This window comes from Artemia sp. Qi Xiang Cuo, chromosome 20 (assembly GCF_049724085.1).
Source record: "Artemia sp. Qi Xiang Cuo chromosome 20, ASM4972408v1, whole genome shotgun sequence".
Classification (NCBI taxonomy): domain Eukaryota; kingdom Metazoa; phylum Arthropoda; class Branchiopoda; order Anostraca; family Artemiidae; genus Artemia; species Artemia sp. Qi Xiang Cuo.
This window is the reverse complement of record NC_142813.1, coordinates 15,666,466-15,688,149: the sequence shown is the minus strand read 5'-3', so window position 1 is coordinate 15,688,149 and position 21,684 is coordinate 15,666,466. Positions and strand designations below refer to the sequence as shown.

At 34.7% G+C, this 21,684-nt stretch overlaps 1 protein-coding gene and 1 long non-coding RNA gene across 2 annotated transcripts in view; one reads left to right on the top strand and one right to left on the bottom strand.

Annotated features, from left to right (window-relative positions):
* Positions 1-7,571, bottom strand: part of LOC148939920 (uncharacterized) — a 59,544-nt gene extending 51,973 nt beyond the window's left edge. Inside the window, exon 1 of the mRNA XM_089106226.1 lies at positions 7,534-7,571. The gene's annotated coding sequence lies outside the window, so the exon portion shown is untranslated. The remainder of the gene's footprint in view (positions 1-7,533) is intronic.
* The window catches only part of LOC148939919 (uncharacterized), a 52,914-nt gene that overhangs the window by 8,154 nt on the left and 23,076 nt on the right, over positions 1-21,684 (top strand). The window lies entirely within an intron of this gene.

The window sequence follows — 21,684 nt, the reverse complement described above, 5'->3', positions numbered from 1 at the left end:
TTCAGAGGAGATTTTTTCTGGTAGGTGGGGGAAGGAGAGGGTCGGGGGCTATATGGAAGGCTCTTTCCATGAAGGACGGTTTCATGGGGGAAGGGACAGTGCTCCGAAGGGGGCGCCGGATTTCCCAGCATTATTAAAGAAAAATAACAGTAATTAAATAAAAAAAAAAAACAAGTTTTTTAACTGATCAACTGATTGTGATTAAGAAGTCATTTGTAAAGAACTGGAAAAAAAATTTGAACTATAGTTTGAAGAGCAGGGTATTGACTAGGGGGCGAACCCCTTGGTATACGTGTTAAAATTTTATGAATATAGAAGTTCGTTACGTAAATTAATTCTAAGTTACGTATATTTATTACTAATAAAAACGTTTGTAAATAAAATTAAACAAGTTTCGAGAAAGCCATTTAACCAAATATAATATGCAAAATTTTTCTAAATTGTTCATGTATGGTGACCCAAAACAAAAGCCTGAATCAATTCAAAAACATTCAAAAATTAAATAAAAAAAACAAGTTTGTTTTAACTAAAAGTAAGGAAAGACAATGAAACTTAAAAAGAATAATAATTATTAAGTATATGAAAGGGGCTGTTCCCTCCTCAACGTCTCGCTCTTTACGCTAAAGTTTGACTTTCTCACAACTCTATTTTTTTAAACAATAAAAAAACTTTAGCGTAAAGAGCGAGGCGTTGAGGAGGGGACAGCCCCCTTCATATACGGAATAATTTCTGTTCGTTTTAAGTTTTAACGTCGTTCCTTACTTTCAGTTAAAAAAACTTGTTTTTTTTTATTTAATATTTGGAAAGAGCCTAAAAAAGGCATCGAGAGGTATATTTACTTTATTCGTAAGTCAATAATATGAATAACGACAAATTTACCATATCTTCATCCTATTTAGTTTTATTTCATACTTAACAAGTAGCGGAATATATCATAGATATGTCTTTGAGGATAACTTGACCCCCCCTACAGTCCCCCGAGGAAGGACTGTAAGCGCTGAGCTGTGTCCAGTGTTTACACACAGAAGGCTCCTGGTTATTGGGAATCATAGACTTCTGACAGGTTTCGGGGGAGGGGTTACGTCGGAGGATCTTTCCACAGAGGACTTATTAGTGGGAGACGGAACTTTTCCTTGGAGGGGGAGTCAGATTTCTCGAAACTATTTAAAAAACGAATAGAAGCTATTACGTATATGAGATGGTAGGTAATGTGGGATGCAGGGACTTTTAAACTTAGGCTACCTCTCATTTACATCAGAAATAAAATTTACCCCCCCCTCCTCTAATGTGCAAACATAGGTAAATTTTTACCAAATCATATTATTGAGTAACAACTAAATAAAGTGACACAAATAAAGTGAACATACCTTTCGATGCCTTTTTTATGCTGATTACGAATATAATAGGCTAATCATTTCTATCGGAAATGAATTTTAGCCCCCCCCCCTAACCCACCATAACCCCCTCCAAACTGTGCCAATATATATTCGGAATTGACAAATATAGCGGGAGGGCTCAAATTAATTTCTGATATAAATGATTATTATGTCCTTAATCAGCATAAAAAAGGGCATCGAATGGTATATTCACTTGATTTATAAGTCAATAATATGATTTGGTAAAAATTTACCCAAATATATACCCTGAATTGGTATAAATAGGGGTGGGGGTATAATTCTTATCCGACAAAAATGGTCATTATATAAAAAAGCTTATATATATATATATATATATATATATATATATATATATATATATATATATATATATAATTGTTACATTTCTACTTACTTTTAATTTCTCTCACCAGGCTCCTTTTTCCTCAATGAAAATTTTCAAACTGAGGAGATTCACCTAATCACCTTGGGTGGTTGACTTTTGTTTTGATTCCAATAGATTCCCAATCATCACAAATCCAAGTATTATTATATCTTCATTTTTAGTTGGTAAGATTTGATACACAGAAAGCTGATTTTGTTGACGTTTAGACGCCGGAAGTGAAGTGGTTGTTTATGAAAATAGGTGACTGCTTGTCTGTCTCTGAGACAGACAAGCAAAATTGTAAATTGTAAAACAAACAAGCAAAAATTTTAAATTGTCATATGTTTACGATAATTTTTTTCCCTGAATTAATTGAAAATTAAAAAAAGTTTTGTTTACTATAAATCGTGACTTTTTACTAGTTTTTACTAAATTTCGGAAAATTTACTAGATCCTCTAAATTTACTAGATTTTTTTTTACTAGATCTAGTAAAATCCTACTGACGGTGGCAACCCTGGCTCCCATTATCGACATAACAACATAAATATTAGTGTGAATTGCGGGGTTGAAGTGTGCTGACGTGTTTTTTGTTAATAGCTGGAAAGTCATTTCCTATTTTTTGTTTTGTTTGTTTTCTTCTTGATATTTTTATTTCTCGAAAGACTGAATAAAAGAAAGTTTGGTACTTATGCATTATATCTTACCCACGAAAGAAGTTAAGTTTGGTCAATGCTTATATCAAGTTTGTTTATAAACTATTATACATTCATGCTATTTTATTTCATTTGCATTACATAAACTTGACTTTTTAGAAATGCCCATATGATGCCCAAGTACCGTTTAAATATTGTAAACACAATAAGAAATCGTGTTTTAGTGGAGCTTCAGTCGAAATGTGGTAGCTAAAATTATTCTGCGTATAAAACAGTTTGTGGTAACAAACTGTAAGTAAGGCTCGATTTGGCTCAATAGTAACCGAAATTCTAAGAAACCGAGCCTTGATAACAATAGATCAGGGGAGGGCTAAAATTAATTTCCGATAGAAATGATTATTGTATTCTTAATCAGCATAAAAAAAGGCATCGAATGGTAGACTCACTTTGTAGACTCACTTTATTTGTAAGTCGATAATATGATTTGGTAAAAATTTACCCAAATATATACCCTGAATTGGTATAAATAGGGTAGGGGGGTATAATTCATATCCGACAAAAATGTAAAAAAATGTAAATATATGTTAAAAAAAATATAAATATATTTACAAAAATGTAAATATATTCGGAAAGAGCATAAAAAAGGCACCGTGTGTTATGTTTACTTCATTCATAAGTCAATAGTATGAACAACGAAAAATTTACCGGCTTATCTTAGTTTTGACAAGATTTTTGAAGAAACTAAATTTAGCCGGGGGCGGGGGTAAAATAAGATTTTTTTGGAAGGGGGGATGACTGTTGCTCCCTGTACCCCATGGGAAATTACACCCCTGAATCCCCTCTCCCTCCCCAGAAAAAATCTCTCAGCGTTTTTTGTGGGTCAAAATCTCAGGATTTTTGAACAAAACTCGCGAAAGTGAGAAGAGCCTTCCTTGTATTTGCCTAAACGTAGCTACAATCTACTACCAGATATTTAAAAGGTTGAGTCTAGTCACAAACAGTCAGGGCTTCCACTCTCGAATCTTACCAGTTTCTGACCATTTTTCAGATCCTGTAAGAAAATCCCCCCCCCCTTTTTTTGAAAATTTCCCCTAAAGCTCCTCCCCACAGAGCATCCCCATCCCCGCCAAAAAAAATCTGTACCCACCCCAAGAACAATAATACATATAAAAATGGGCAAATTGCGTTAACTATAGCCCTTTCTGCAGGGGCTGTGATGATGCATGCCATCCTGAAAGACATAGTTATTTGATCTTTTAACCATGTTCAGTACAATGGCAATCTCAAAATTATGATCAAATATTTCTGAGAAAAAAAGGGCTCGGGAACGCGAGTTGGATCACCTCTGCAGTACGGTTTTCTGATATGCTAAATCTAATGGTGGGATTTTTGTTGAGATCGCTTGACTTTTGGGGGTGTTTCCCCCTCTTTCGAAAATCGGGCAAATTTTCTAGGCTCGTAACTTATGATAGGTAGCATTAAACTTAATGAATTTTATATACTTGGAATGAGCATAAATATCAATATTCCTTTTTTCTAGTTTCGGCTACTATTAGTCTGAGTTACTCCTTATTTAGAGTACGCAACCACGAACTGTTTGATAAAAACTACAAAACATATCACGGATTTTTCTCCATTTCACATATGATAAAACAATGTTAAGTGATAAAGAAAAACAGGGATTAATTTTAAATAACGTTAAAAGGAACTCCCCCGGAACATATTTGTAAAGAGCCTAAAAATAGGCATCGAGAGGTATATTTACTTTATTCGTAAGTCAATAATATGAATAACAAAGATATTTTCATCCTATTTTGTTTTTTTTCATACTTAACAAGTAGCGGAAGATCTAATAACTATGTCTTTGAGGATAACTTACCCCCCCTACAGTCCCAATTGGACAGACTGCAAGCACTGAACTATGTCCAGTGTTTAGACACAGTAGGCTACTGGTTATTGGGAAGCATAGCCTTCTGACAGTTTTCGGGGGAGGGGTTGCGTGGGAGGATCTTTCCACGGAGAACTTATTAGTGGGGGACGGGACTTTTCCTTAGAGGGGAGTCAGATTTCTCGACATTATTTGAAAAACGAACAGACGCTATTACGTATATGAGCTGGTAGGTAATGTGGGATGCGGGGAATTTTAAACTTTGGCTACCTCTCATTTAAATCAGAAATAAAATTGATCGCCCCCCCTCCTCGACTGGGCACTTATAGATAAATGTTTATAAAATCATATTATTTAGTAAAAACTAAATAAAGTGACACAAGTATAGTGAATATACCATTTGATGCCTTTTTTATACTGATCACGAATATAATAATCATTTCTATCGGAAATGACTTTTATCCCCCCTAACCCCACATAACCCCCACCCCAAAAAGTGCACATATATATTCTGAATTGACAAAAATATCGGGAGGGCTAAAATTCATTTCCGATAGAAATGATTATTATATTCTTAATCAGCATAAAAAAAAGGCATCGAAGGGTATATTCACTTTATTTGTAAGTCAATAATATGATTTGGTACATATTTACCCAAATATATACCCTGAGTTGGTATAAATAGGGGTAGGGTATAATTCATATCCGACAAAATGATTATTATATTTGGAAAGAGCATAAAAAAAGGCATCGTGTGTTATGTTTACTTCAATCATAAGTCAATAGTATGAACAACGAAAAATTTACCGGCTTATCTTAGTTTTGACAAGATTTTTAAGAAACTAAATTTAGCCGGGGGCGGGGGTAAAATAAGATTTTTTTGAAGGGGGGGGATGACTGTTGCCCCCCCCCCCCTCCCCTAACATAACCCCCACCCCACCTGTGCCAAAAAATATCATGACGTGACAAATATAGCGGGAGGGCTAAAATTCATTTACGATATAAATGATTATTATATTATTAGTCAGCATAAAAAAAAGGCTTCGAATGGCATATTCACTTTATTTATAAGTCAATAATATGATTTGGTAAAAATGTACCCAAATATATACCCTGAATTGGTATAAATAGGGGTGGGGGTATAATTCATATCCGACAAAAATGATTATTATATAAAAAAGGCTTATATATATATATATATATATATATATATATATATATATATATATATATATATATATATATATATATTTCTACTTACTTTTAATTTCTCTCAGTAGGTTCCTTTTTACTCAATAAAAATTAAATTCTAAGTTAAATTAAACTCAATAAAAATTCTAAGAAACCGAGCCTTGATAACAATAGATCAGGGGAGGGCTAAAATTCATTTCCGATAGAAATGATTATTATATTCTTAATCAGCATAAAAAAAGGCATCGAATGGTATATTCACTTTATTTGTAAGTCAATAATATGATTTGGTAAAAATTTACCCAAATATATACCCTGAATTGGTATAAATAGGGTAGGGGGTACAATTCATATCCGACAAAAATTATTATTATATTCGGAAAGAGCATAAAAAAGGCACCGTGTGTTATGTTTACTTCAATCATAAGTCAATAGTATGAACAAAGAAAAATTTACCTGCTTATCTTAGTTTTGACAAGATTTTTGAAGAAACTAAATTTAGCCGGGTGCGGGGGTAAAGTAATGATTTTTTTGGAAGGGGGGATGACTGTTGCTCCCTATACCCCATAGGGACTTACACCCCTGACTCCCCCCGCCCTCCACCAGAAAAAATCTCTCAGCGTGTTGTGTGGGTGGAAATCCCAGGTTTTTTGAACAAAACTCGCGAAAGTGAGAAGAGCCTTCCTTGTATTTGTCTAAACGTAGCTACAATCTACTACCAGATATTTAAAAGGTTGAGTCTAGTCACAAACAGTCAGGGCTTCCACTCTCGAATCTTACCAGTTTCTGACCATTTTTCAGATCCTGTAAGAAAATCCCCCCCCCCCCTTTGTTTGAAAATTTCCCTTAAAGCTCCTCCCCACAGAGCATCCCCACCCCCGCCAAAAAAATCTGTACCTACCCCAAGAACAATAATACATATAAAAATGGGCAAATTGCGTTAACTATAGCCCTTTCTGCAGGGGCTGTGAGGATGCATGCCATCCTGAAAGACATAGTTATTTGATCTTTTAACCGTGTTCAGTACAATGGCAATCTCAAAATTATGATCAAATATTTCTGAGAAAAAAGGGCTCGGGAAAGGCGCGAGTTGGATCACCTCTGCAGTAGGGTTTTCTGATATGTTAAATCTAATAGTGGGATTTTTGTTGAGATCGCTTGACTTTTTGGGGTATTTCCGCCTTTTCAAATATCGGGCAATTTTTCTAGGCTCGTAACTTATGATAGGTAGCATTAAACTTAATGAATTTTATATACTTGGAATGAGCATAAATATCAATATTCCTTTTTTCTAGTTTCGGCTACTATTAGTCTGAGTTACTCCTTATTTAGAGTACGCAACCACGAACTGTTTGATAAAACTACAAAAAATATCACGGATTTTTCTCTATTTCACATATGATAAAACAATGTTAAGTGATAAAGGAAAACAGGGATTAATTTTAAATAAACGTTAAAAGGAACTGTTTGAAAGAAAAGTAAAGGGTAGTGGAGTTTTAAACGAATGAGAACAAAACAATTACAACTCAAACGAGGAAAAACTACTATGAATGAATAAATTACACATAGGACGAAGATAAATTGTTAAATGCTCAAGTAAAATGAATAGGCCTAGTAATTACTATTAAACTATTAAACTTTAAGTACTAAAGGTACTTTATTAGTAGGCGGACAACAGCGAAAAGTGAAGTTTTAATCTTTGAATCTTTGACATTCATGCGGTTCTTCTCGCCTGTTGCCCAGCTACTAATAAAGTACCAACCTAAAACACCTTATTATAAAATTTACACTCGGGACGAGCCTGATTCGGATAGAAATTCTCAAAAAGGGTTAAGGTGGCTAATTTTTCAAAACACCCTGACAATAGATTGACAATTCAAAATTACCTGCAAACTGGAATCACGTTCATAGTGGGGCCAGCTACTGTTTTTCTTAACGTGTTTCCTTCTCAGTAGCTCCAATTGTTAGCTAATACCAATACTTTTTTCAATTAAAGTACTGCTCTACTGTTTACCTATATTTTACATAATAATACTTACCAATGTCTTATGTATCTGTACAATTATTTTGTATCCGATCCCAACTTCTTCCTCTGTCTATGTGTAATTTATAACTAAACAAGAACCGTAGACTGAAGAGCCTAAAACGTTTCAATCGAAGTCTGTTGTAATCATCCCGTATGAAGATTCGAAGTATTGGGACTTCCGATGTTACCCTAAAAAAATAAAGTTTTCTCATAACTGAAGATGGTCTATGAAGGTCACAGTTCATATAATTATGAAGTGGAGTTGTATATAATTTTAGTGGAATTGCAGTCGAAATGTGATAGCCAAAATTATTCTGCGTATAAAACAGTTTGTGGTAACAAACTGTAAGTAATGCGCGATTTGGAATATAATAATCATTTCTATTGGAAATAAATTTTAGCCCTATATTTGTCAATTCAGGATATACATTTGCACATTTGGGCGTAGGGGCTATGTTAGGTTAGGGGGGCTAACATTCATTTCCGATAGAAATGATTATTATATTCGTAATCAGCATAAAAAAGGCATCGAAAGGTATATTCACTGCATTTGTGTCGCTTTATTTAGTTGTTACTCAATAATATGATTTGGTAAAAATTTACCTATGTTTGCAAAGCAATACCTGCATGTAGTTACTGTAAAGCATGTGTATTTGGGAGCTTTCATTTTTAGGACAATACATCTCTTATTTACTAGTCATTTGCCAACTTCAACATTAAAATCAATGTTAATGTGGTGCTTCCATTATCGACACAATTATGGTATTTGCTCCCACTTAAATATTAGTGTGAATTGCGTGGTTGAAGTGTGCTGACGTGTTTTTTGTTAATAGCTGGAAAGGCATTTCCTATTTTTTGTTTTGTTTGTTTTCGTCTTGATATTTTTATTTCCCGAAAGACTGAATTAAAGAAAGTTTGGTACTTATGCATTATATCTTACCCACGAAAGAAGTTAAGTTTGGTTAATGCTTATATTAAGTTTGTTTATAAACTATTATACATTCATGCTATTTTATTTCATTTGCACTAACCGAACTTGACTTTTTAGAAATGCGCATAGGATGCCCAAGTACCGTTTAAATATTGTAAACACATTAAGAAATCACGTTTTGCGATCCATTTATCCATTGCCAATACCCGTTTGGCTTGTTTCCTGTAGTATTTTCTTGTATAGTCAATAGCGGTAAAAAAAAGTAAGTAAGTATGACGGCACTAGACCCTTAAGGTCAAAACCGGCGGTGCTGATCTCCGTTTCATGGCCCTTCAGTCAGGAAGTGCAATGGGGGGTTTGGGACCAGCCATTTATTTCAGTGGATAAGATATACTGCATAAGTACCGACATTTTAATCTGTAATGTTGAGAAGGAAAGACCCTTAGAGTTCTTAAAAGTTTTTATTATTTTTAGGCGGAGTCACCACTGTCTCAGCTTTAGGCTGGCAGCCACTTTAGTGGATACAACGAATACTATCTTATTGATAAATCGCAAAAAGAAATCGCAAAAGGATGGAGCTTTGAGGACTCAGCACTTCAATTCTCCTTTACATCCTACATGCCTGATACACATATGACCAATCGTGCTTGTTAATACACTTGGCATATATGGAATTCAAGCTAAAAAGTCAAAGTCCAGACAGTCTTTAATAAACAAAATCCATCCAAATCTTTAATAATCTAAATTTTTAAAATAAAATCTATCTTAGAAATTTTCTCGAACAATGATGGTGGGTCAAAAGAGTTCCAATCTGCTGCTAAGAAAAACACATATTTTCGGGTGAATCTCATACGGTTGCCTAGGTTTGATTAAAAATTTATGTCAGTGCCAAGTTTATCAGATCAAGTGGGTGGATTAAATCATACCTTTGCGACAGTGTTTCCATTCGACATTGTCCAGAAAGAAGTAAGCAAGCCCAAAAAATAAGTAGATTGGAAGTAGAAACAGTTTCAAATATAACTAGAAAATAAGTAGTTTATTCATAAATTGTTTGAAGAATTTGGATAAGAAATTCACCTTTTCGAGGCTCACATAAGGCTTTTCTCTGATAAACAACTTTAATAGTAAAACCAGCACAAAAATAGAAAGAAACAATGTCAGAAGATATACTTACTAGCTAAGCCAAATGCGATTATACCAAAAAATATTTCAAACCCTTCCGGCTGTAAAGGCAGATTTCGCTTAAAAACACTGCTTCACATTTCAAATCTAAAGGGGAAATTTTTAAGCGAATCGTCAACGACCATGTGGCTGTAACCGCCTTTTCGTTTTATTCCGCACTTCGTTTGAAGGGCAGTGCAAAGGGTGACACTGGCTAGCCGATTGCGCTTTTCTGTCTTGATAGATTTTAAGAGACCAAAGAGTCTTTCTACTACAACATTTGAAAATGGCAATCAGAAGAAAAATTTGACAACTTTCAAAACATTTTCCAAGTTCTTGCGTTCAGTAAGCGTTTTTACACTTGCGACATGTTTCCAGAACACATCTGGGTTAACACTTTTGCAGTCCATGTCATATGGGGGTCAAACTAAAGCCAATTCTCGCCACTATCTTTTATTGCTTGCTTTGTTCCATGAAGGAAGTCCAAAGGATGTGAAAAAAGGTTGCAGGGTTTTAACTTCTCCTGAAAGAGCAAAGACGGATTCACAAACTCAACAAACTTGTATATTTCACCTTCAAACGCGAATCTTTTCTGAATTTGTGTTACTGCTTCTTTGTAGAATTCTCTGGCCTTACTTTTGACTTTTTCGCTGCTTTCTGCGAATTGGGGATCAGAAATCAAATCCGAAAGGAGGCTTTTGGCGTTCAAACCAAGATACTTCTGGTCAAGCCTAAGGTAATTGTCTTCGCTGACAACGTCTACATCCTTGAGGTTTTTTTGGTTCTGAAGGTAGGAATCAGCAACAAAATTCATTAAGAATGCCTACGCTAAAGATTCTACTTGTTTTGCAACTTTAAAAAAAGTCACATCACCCTGGAAAAGTGTATTGAATTCATTAAGTATTCCAATAGCATTTTCTACACTCTATCAATACCTTCTGATAGGGATTTCTTAGCGTTGATAAAACCTGGTTGTTACCATGCGACGGGTCTTCGACTGCTAATTCCGTCCAGGAAAGTGTCAAGGCATTCCATTACTTCATCAGGCCTCATGGGCGTAGGCAGTATATTGTCTACGGGGGGGGCCGTCGATAGTGTGATGGAGTTTTATCAACTGCTTTTCTAACCATCTGCTTTTTCAGCCATATCTAATGTAAATTTGAAGGTCTAGGGGGGGGGAGGTAACTGCCCCCCACCCTACGCCCATGTCAGGCCTACTACAGTTTGTTTAAAAGAGAGCCAGCGTAGCGGGTAGAGAGCAACAAACTTTCTTTCAGGACCTTGGGTTTATATTTGAAATTGCTTTTATGCATGTATTCGCTTGGCACTGTGCCTAAAATGGGAAGTTACAGTTCGACAAAGATCCTTTAAGTCCTTTAAGTGGCTTTTTGCAGGCAAATTCAGCACACAAATGGGAAAGATGGAACGAGCACTTCACTATCACAATCCAAGGATACTTGGCTGTGATGAGCGTTGACAAAATGTGGCAATAGCCTATCATAGAGTTAGTTGTGTCTGCACAAAAGCAGACCCAGCTCCGTAAGTCAACGTCATCCTTTTCCAGCGCTAGCAAACATTGGCTTAGTTTTTCAAATAAGGTCTTCCCTGATGTGTGACCCAAGTGCCTGACGCACCACGTTTGTCACTTTCTGTTTGCCCAGAGCAAGCCTACTCAGTAGGTCTGGCCCTAGTAGTGACTTTGCTAACTTTGTGAAGTCGTTGCATAGGCTCTAAAGCAAATCAAACTCCACTAGAAAGCATGCAATTTTGCATTCAATCTCCGACAAACAATCTTCAATTGATTTGTCCTGGAAGTGAGATCTTGCATATACCATAGTTTGTGCTGAGATCCAGGCTGTCTAACTACCAAGGTGTGCTGACATTGTGGCATGCTTCCGCAAAGGCTGCCTTACCCTGAGATCATCTCAAGTCTTTATTGCAGCAAATACAGTGTTCCATATCTGAAAACAACATACCAGCAGTATTTCTACCTTGTCTAATTCAACTGCTGAATTTTGTACTGCTCCCCCATTGCTTTCAATAATTCTGATCATACTTCTCGCTCTTTAGCTTTGATCTGACTGAGTTTTTCAAGCTTTTTAAATTATTCTTTGAGTCCATGCAGTACCCACTGCTATCAACTGAAGAATATTCCATACTTCGTCTCTTAATAAAAAAAGAACGTTAAAGAAAGTTACATTTTCAAAAAATTTGAACATACGATTACTGACATACATTGATTATCTGTCAATTTGTTCTTATATTTTCACACGAAGAATTATAGTTGATTTAAGCTCACTCCAGTATTTATTATAATTTTGTCACTTAAATGTTCCTTAAAGGTGTGCTCTAGGAATTTAGACAAATTTAAATAAATTATTAAATCTTTAAAGCCGTCTTTACCAGTTCAGCAGAGATATGCTAATTTTTTTAAGAGTCCAGTTTAAATTCGATGGACTTAAGGAATTTTAAATTTAAAAACAGATAAACTTGAGTTAGAATTAACATTAAATATGAATAACATTAATTGGTGAATAACATTAAATAATAAAACATTTGGAAAAAATATCTTGACGAGTGGGTTGTCCACTTGGTATCTTGGTGTAAAATGAGGCCAGGGTTTACAGCTGGTGATGCATGAAATTCTGTGATACATCAATTTTTTACGAAATTATGCTGGTATTAAGACTATGTGAACAGATTCTCCCCTAAGGAACAAGGATAAGTGTATTTTCCCTTTGAGTCCAGTACTCATAAATAGGCTACCCCCTCCCCTTTTTCCTTGGTTCTTACAAATTTTAATTGTTACCTTTAACACATTTTTTCCTTTTCAGTGTTTTTATTAGTTTTAGAGTTTTTTTTAAAATAAAAAAAAATTTGAGGGTAATTAGCACTATTAACTCCTCAACAATGATTCAAATAAAAAAAAAAATTGTCCAAGTATAATTAAAGGGGTCAATAAACACGACTTCAGAGACGACACCCCCACAGCCATTGAGACAGATTGTAAATAGTTTAACTTTTTCAGTTTTCCCATATAGTTTCGATTATTCTAAGGAGGTAGATATTGGGAAAAGGTGGATGTTGGGAAAAAGGAATGATATGTAAGTAAGTTCTCATATCCCCTCTACCCAAAATCAAATAAAAATTTAAAGGATAATTTAGGAATAGTTTCACTTTTGGTTTGATCTCTTTCTCGTATATTTTTGTTGCTTTTACGGGTATTTGAATTTTGCAACTTTGCAACAAATTTTGCAACAAAGTATTTCCTTCAAAATATTTCTAATTATCGTCCAAGTACACATTTGACGGCAAATATTTCGTTTTAAATCTAGATATTAAAAATAATGCAGCATAGTGTATAATTTAATCCTTCAGGTACTGGTTGCTTCAGGAACCAGTGCCAATCAAATAAATGATAAATCATGTTCAAAATGTAATTGATTAACATATTTATTTCTAAATGACTCTTAATATATAATGACTAAATTTGGACAGTAAAAACTATATAATAATAATAATAATCTGTATTTAAAAGCCAATTAAAGCCATAAACAAAAAGACAAATACTAAAGAAAAATTACACTTCATTTGACATCCTCCCACCAATACAAAATTTCCTACTACAACAATATGACGGGGAATCCTAGACCTCATTAACTCACAAAGCAGCCAATCATCCCCCTCCTGGATAATTGATCCTCTTAAATGAGAGAGTTGCTTACACCGGAGGAGGAAATGGCCCAACCCATAATCATTTTCCCCACATCTCAAGCAACTACACCCGGCCTCCGGACCCTCCCTCATTTTCTTTGCAACCTTAGCATAAATTGGAAGACAATTTGCTCGAATCTGAATCCAAATCCTCAGATATTTAATGGGCAATCCCAGCTTGAAATAAAACTCCTGACCAAAATTCTCTTTTATTTCTCTATACAAAGTAAGACTCGGAGATTTGTCCACAGCTGCTTGCCATTGTTGCACTTATTGGTCTTCAAGTCTTGCACTAAATTCCTTGAAGAACTTTTCATGATCTTCTGGCCCTTTTCCCTTCTCCCACGAACTTGAAAATCCATTCTTATCTAATATCCTTTTGATTTGTGCTGTCCATGATGTTTTGTTACACTGAAGGAGAAGATCTTCATATGCTGCTCGGGCAAGTCTAGTCTGGGGAAGTTCTAAAAGTCTTAACCAAAATTTGATGATTTGGGTATATCTTTTCAATTTCAGGTTAAATATACCTTTAAGATCATCTTTAAATACTAACGTATGTGTTGTATTGTGTAGGCCAAAAACTCGTTTATAATATTGAAGTTGAAGGGTCTCTAGTTGCTTTGCCGGCTGAAGTAGAAAGGCCTTATTGACTCGTGACATGACACCATATATGGGCATAGAGTCCCTAGGGAGAACACCTGTGCTGTCAGTCCGACGGGGCACCATATATGGGCATGGAATCCCCAGGGAGAACACGTTTCCGAGAAATAGATTGCGTAACCTAGCCTAACCTCATGGGCTCGTGCCGGGGGCATCATATATAGGCATAGCCTCCCTAGGGGAAATGGATTTCTGAGAAATTGATTGCGTAATCGATTGGGAATTTTATTGATCTAGGACTCATGACTAGGCTCCATTTATGGGCATTGAATACTGAACGAACACCATGCTGTCATCTACAATTGACTCTAACGCCGGACGGGACTCCATTTATTCATGGTTTATTAATATCTGATGGATAATGATGGATTTCTGAGAAATTGATTGCGTAATAGAGGGGAAAATGGATTTCCGAGAACTTGATTGCGTAATCGATTGGGAATTTTATTGATCCGATAACGGGAAACAAAATCACGTGTCTCCTTCTAAGCCAATCACAATGGTTTTTGTCACTGAGAATGAAAAAACAGGATTTTTCTCACTTTGATGTATTTTCAAGGAGAATTGTCTCCGGGCGAAGTTTATTAATGTCTTTGGTGTTCGTCCAGGAAAATTGTTTCCGGGCGAAGTTTATTAATGTCTTTGGTGCTCGTCAAGGAAAATTGTTTTCGGGCGAAGTTTATTAATGTCTTTGGTGCTCGTCCAGGAGAATTGTTTCTGGGTGAAGTTTATTATTGATTCACGAAAGGGGAATTAATTTGTTGTTTCTAAGGGGAATTATTGATCTACGAAAGGGCAATTAATTTGTTGTTTCTAAGGGAAATATTGATTCACGAAAGGGGAATTAATTTGATGTTTCTAAGGGGAATTATTGATTCAAGAAAGGGGAGAGAATTTCTGAGAACTTGATTTACATAATCGCTAGGGGAATTATTGATTTACGAAAAGGGGAATAAATAATCAAGTATGGCTTCTTTGATCTTAGGTCTGAGGGGTAAACGCTCTTTAGGTCAGAGAGAAAAATTAATATTCTATTTTTAAATAAGGCTTCGTTGATCTTTAGTGTCAGAAATTAGAAATGACATCACTTGTTATCTTGGAATTCTGCGGGAGTCTAAAGAGATTGAAATTCTATTTTTAATTACGGCTTCACTTATCTTTAAGTCGGTGAGATAAAATGATATTCTAACAAAACCTTAATAGTGTAGCTAGGAACATTTATGAGATGAAGAGATTAACACGGGAAAGAGTTTCCTAAGAATTTCAAAAGTGACAGCGCAGTGATGCCAAAACAAAAGGAACTCGTTGAAATTACGTTTAGGGATTATTTGGGCGAAATAGTTTGAGACATCTTAGGGAATTATTTAAGCGAAACCGTTTGAGGCACTTCAGAAGATGATTTTAGAAGACGATTTGGGGTAAAACTCGGTGGCCGTTATAATACACAAGTTTTATTTGAACAGTGTTGTGAGGTCCCCTACCCCAGCCCCAAAGGGCTCCGATACCCCTACCGCAACCCCAACAGGCCCTCCTACCCCAACCCCGAAGGAAGCCCTCGGCCCCCAAAGGTCCCCCGGGCTCCCAAAGGATCACCCGGCGCCCTACGACTTTTTGCATACCCCAACATCAAGCAATACTTTTCATAGGCTTTATTATATCTTTTCAGAACAAGTTCTTTACGTAATGTCCTTCCTAAACCAACTTTACTAGTTGAAGTACTCATCTTTTCCCCCACAACTTTACTATAAGGCTTTTCGAATAGCCCAACATCAAGCAATACTTTTCAAAAGGCTTTATTATATTTTTTCAGCAAAAGTTATTGACGTAATTTTCTTCCTAAACGCATTTTACAAGTTGAAGTACTTATCTTTTCCCCCCCAACTTTACTTTACGACTTTTTTGAACACCAAAAAATCATGCAATACTTTCCAAAAGGCTTTATTACATCTTCAGAACAAGTTTTTTTCTTAATGTCCTTCCTAAACCAATTTTACAAGTTGAAGTAGTTATCTTTTTCACCGCAACTTTACGACTTTTTTGCACACCCCAAGATCAAGCAAGACTTTTCAAAAGGCTTTATTATATCTTTTCAGAACAAGTTCTTTTCTTAATATCCTTCTGAAACCAATTTTACAAATTCTAAATTTTTCCGTAGTAGATAGAAAAAGCTATACCATAGTTGTGAATATTTCCTCGAAAGATAAGCAGTTCTATTTCAATTTTAAATTTTCTCAATGAAGTGAAGAAAAGTTCAAATTCTCTTCTGAATTTTACCAAAGAACACACTTCAATTCTAATTTCTCCAGAGAAAATAAAAATCTTCCACTTCAGTTTTAAGTTCCCCAAAGGCATATAGAAATTTAAAGTTCTATTCTAAATTTTTCCGTAGTACATAGAAAAAGCTATATCATAGTTGTGAATATTTTTCAAAAAATAAGCAGTTCTATTTCAATTTTAAATTTTCCCAGTGAAGTGAAGAAAAGTTCAGGTTCTCTTCTGAATTTTCTCAATGAAAAAGAAATTAGTTATTAATCAATTCTATTTTTCCAAATAATATAAAAATTTTCCCCTTTGGTTCAGACTTTTCTCAAAGTGATGAAAAAATTTTAAATACTGTTCCAAATTTTTCATAGAAGATTGAAAATTTCAAGTTCTCTTCTGAATTTTAACAAAGAACACATTTCAATTTTAATTTGTCCAAAGAAAATAAAAAGCTTCCACTTCAGTTTTAAGTTCACCAAAAGACATAAAGAACTTTAAAGTTCTGTTCTAAATTTATCTGTAGTACACAGAAAAAGCTATACCATAGATGTAAATATTTTACCGGAAGACAAAAAAAGTTCTAGTTCAATTTTCAATTTTCTCAACGAAGTCAAGGAAAGTTCATGTTCTATTCTGAACTTTCTCAATGAAAAAGAAATGAGTTATTGATCATTTCTATTTTTCCAAACAATATAAAAATTTTCCACTTCAGTTCAGATCTATCTCAAAGAGATGAAAAATTTAAAATACTCTTCCAAATTTTTCATGGAAGATAGAAAAGTTCAAGTCCTCTTCTGAATTTTACCAAAGAACACACTTCAATTCTAATTTCTCCTGAGAAAATAAAAATCTTCCACTTTAGTTTTAAGTTCCCCAAAGACATAAAGAAATTTAAAGTTCTATTCTAAATTTTTCCGTAGTAAATAGATTACCAGAGAGTACACACAGGTGAAAAACCCCTTAAATGTAATGCATGTAACATGCTTTTCTCGATCTTACCATTTAAACAAGCATAAAAACTACATACAGGTGGAAAACCGTGATATATGTAACAAATGCTTTTCTGATTACGGCAATTTGATTGAACACCAAAGAACGCACACAGGGGAAATACCGTTTAAATGTGATGTGTGTAAACAATGCTTTTATCAAGTGAGCATAAACAACTACATACAGGTGAGAAACCCTTCAAACGTGGTATTCGTTAGAAGGAATTCTCTCAAGTACTCCAATGCCCATCAAGTAATTCACACACGTGATAAGAAAAAGCAAATTTATTGAGGTGTGTTTTGTGATTGAGTTTTGAGGTTAGAAATGTTGTCAAGTATCTACGGTTTTTAATATAAAAAAAGAAAAAAATCTTGCAAGAAGGACAAGGTGGGTTCAAACCAGGTTATTCTACAGCTGTAAGAGTTTTTGTGATTAATTCTCTTGTAGAAAAGCACTGCAAAGGTAAAGGAAAATTATGTGTGGCCCTAATTGATTTGAAATCAGCATTGATAGTGTAGGTCGTGTTTTATTGTTTAATGTTTTATTAAATCTAGGCCTACCAATCCCTTTTTTACAAATTCTATCATCTGTGTATTCATTGAATAAAAGTTTTGTGAAAGTTATTAGGAAGGGAATATCTCTGCCATTTTTCTCGAAAAAGGGCTTGCGCCAAGGAAGTACACTTTCGCCAAAATTATTTGCTATCTTTATTAATGATATTGTTCCTTATTTCCGACAAAGACTGGCACCTACTCTCCGACTGGGAAATCTGAATATGTCAATGCTACTATTTGCAGACGACATTATATTACTGGCAAAGACAAATAATGATTTACAAACTCTCTAGAATCTCCTTGAAAAATATTTGCAAGAGAAGAAACTAGAGGTGAATGTCACGAAATCCTAAGTCATGATTTTTAGTAAAAAACCCTTGGAATCAGCACCAGAATTTTTATTGAATGGAAAAATTCTGGAAGTGGTGGAAAAGGCCAAATACTTAGGTTTCATCCTTTGTCAAAATGGAAAATGGACGAGTCATATTACAACAATGGCACAGAAAGGAAGAAATGCATTATTTGGCATATACAGAAGCACACTAACAGCAGAAATAAGTGAACTAAGCCTCCACAAACATATATTTAATACTAAAATTATGCCTATCCTACATTACGGATCAGAAATATGGGGGTATCAGCCAGTAGAAAGGCCTTATTGACTCGTGACATGACACCATATATGGGCATAGAGTCCCTAGGGAGAACACCTGTGCTGTCAGTCCGACGGGGCACCATATATGGGCATGGAATCCCCAGGGAGAACACGTTTCCGAGAAATAGATTGCGTAACCTAGCCTAACCTCATGAGCTCGTGCCGGGGGCCTCATATATGGGCATAGCCTCCCTAGGGGAAATGGATTTCTGAGAAATTGATTGCGTAATCGATTGGAAATTTTATTGATCTAGGACTCATGATGAGGCTCCATTTATGGGCATTGAATACTGAACGAACACCAGGCTATCATCTACAATTGACTCTAACGCCGAACGGGACTCCATTTATTCATGGTTTATTAATATCTGATGGATAATGATGGATTTCTGAGAAATTGATTGCGTAATCGAGGGGAAAATGGATTTGCGAGAACTTGACTGCGTAATCGATTGGGAATTTTATTGATCCGATAACGGGAAACAAAATCACGTGTCTCCTTCTAAGCCAATCAGAATGGTTTTTGTCACTGAGAATGAAAGAACAGGATTTTTCTCACTTTGATGTATTTTCAAGGAGAATTGTCTCCGGGCGAACTTTATTAATGTCTTTGGTGTTCGTCCAGGAAAATTGTTTCCGGAAGAAGTTTATTAATGTCTTTGGTGCTCGTCCAGGAAAATTGTTTTCGGGCGAAGTTTATTAATGTCTTTGGTGCTCGTCCAGGAGAATTGTTTCTGGGTGAAGTTTATTATTGATTCACGAAAGGGGAATTAATTTGTTGTTTCTAAGGCGAATTATTGATCTACGAAAGGGCAATTAATTTGTTGTTTCTAAAGGGAATATTGATTCATGAAAGGGGAATTAATTTGATGTTTCTAAGGGGAATTATTGATTCAAGAAAGGGAGAGAATTTCCGAGAACTTGATCTACATAATCGCTAGGGGAATTATTGATTTACGACAATGTGAATAAAGAAACAAATAAGGCTTCATTGATCGTAGGTTTGAGGGATAAACACTGTTTAGGTCAGAGGTAAAAATTAATATTCTATATTCAAATGAGGCATCGTTAATCTTTAGAGTAAGTAAATAAAATTTATATTTCCTGATATATTTTAATTCTGCGGGAGTCTAAAGAGATAGAAATTCTGTTTTTGATTACGGCTTCACTGATCTTTAAGTCGGAGAGATAAATTGATATTCTAACGAAACCTTAATAGTGTAGCTAGGAACATTAATGAGATGAAGAGATTAACGCGGGAAAGGGTTTCCTAAGAATTTCAAATGTGAAAGTGCAGTGATGCCAAAACAAAAGGAACTCGTTGAAATTACGTGTAGGGATTATTTGGGCGAAATAGTTTTGAGACATCTTAGGGAATTATTTAAGCGAAACAATTAGAGGCACTTCAGAAGATGATTTGGGGTGAAACTCTGTGGTCGTTATAATACACAAGTTTTATTTGAACAGTGTTGTGAGGTCCCCTACCCCAGCCCCAAAGGGCTCCGATACCCCAACGGGCCCTCCTACCCCAACCCCGAAGGAAGCCCCCCGCCCCCAAAGAATCACCCGGCGCCCAACGACTTTTTGCATACCCCAACATCAAGCAATACTTTTCATAGGCTTTATTATATCTTTTCAGAACAAGTTCTTTACGTAATGTCCTTCATAAACCAACTTTACAAGTTGAAGTTCTCATCTTTTCCCCCACAACTTTACTATAAGGCTTTTCGAATACCCCAACATCCAGCAATACTTTTCAAAAGGCTTTATTATATCTTTTCAGAACAAGTTCTTTACGTAATTTTCTTCCTAAATCCCATTTTACAAGTTGAAGTACTTATCTTTTTCCCCACAACTTTACTTTACGAATTTTTTGCACACCCAAACATCAAGCAATACTTTCCAAAAGGATTTATTATATCTTTTCAGAACAATTTTTTTTATTAATGTCCTTAATAAACCAATTTTACAAGCTGAAGTAGTTGTCTTTTTCACCACAATTTTACTTTGCGACTTTTTTGTACACCCCAAGATCAAGCAATAATTTAGAAAAGCTTTATTATATCTTTTCAGAACAAGTTCTTTTCTTAATATCCTTTTTAAACCAATTTTACAAATTCTAAAGTTTTCCTTAGTAGATAGAAAAAGCTATACCATAGTTGTGAATATTTCCTCGAAAGATAAGCAGTTCTATTTCAATTTTAAATTTCCTCAACGAAGAGAAGAAAAGTTCAAGTTCTCTTCTGAACATTAGCAAAGAACACACTTTATTTCTAATTTCTCCAGAGAAAAAAAATCTTACACTTCAGTTTTAAGTTCACCAAAGGCACATGTATATTTAAAGTTAAATTCTAAATTGTTACTTAGTAGATAAAAAATGCTATATCATAGTTGTGAATATTTTCACAAAAGATAAGCAGTTCTATTTCAATTTGAAATTTTCTCAATGAAGTGAAGAAAAGTTCAAGTTCTCTTCTGAATTTTCTCAATGAAAAAGAAATTAGTTATTAATCAATTCTATTTTTCCAAATAATATAAAAATTTTCCACTTTGGTTCAGATTTTTCTCAAAGGGATGAAAAAATTTAAAATACTGTTCCAAATTTTTCATAGAAGATAGAAAAGTTCAAGTTCTCTTCTGAATTTTACCAAAGAACACAATTCAATTCTAATTTCTCCAGAGAAAATAAAAATCTTCCACTTCAGTTTTAAGTTCACCAAAGACATAAAGAACTTTAAAGTTCTATTCTAAATTTATCTGTAGTAGATAGAAAAAGCTATACCATAGTTGTGAATATTTTCCCGGAAGACAAAAAGTTCTAGTTCAATTTTCTCAACGAAGTCAAGGAAAGTTCAAGTTCTATTCTGAATTTTCTCAATGAAAAAGAAATGAGTTATTGATCATTTCTATTTTTCCAAATAATATAAAAATTTTCCACTTCAGTTCAGATCTATCTCAAAGAGATGAAAAATTTTAAATACTCTTCCAAATTTTTCATGGAAGATAGAAAAGTTCAAGTTCTCTTCTAAATTTTACCAAAGAACACACTTCAATTCTAATTTCTCCAGAGAAAATTAAAATCTTCCACTTTAGTTTTAAGTTCCCCAAAGACATAAAGAAATTTAAAGTTCTATTCTAAATTTTCCCGTAGTAAATAGAAAAAGCTGTACCATAGTTGTGAATATTTTCCATGAAGATAAAAAGTTCTAGTTCAATTTTTAATTTTCTCAACGAAGT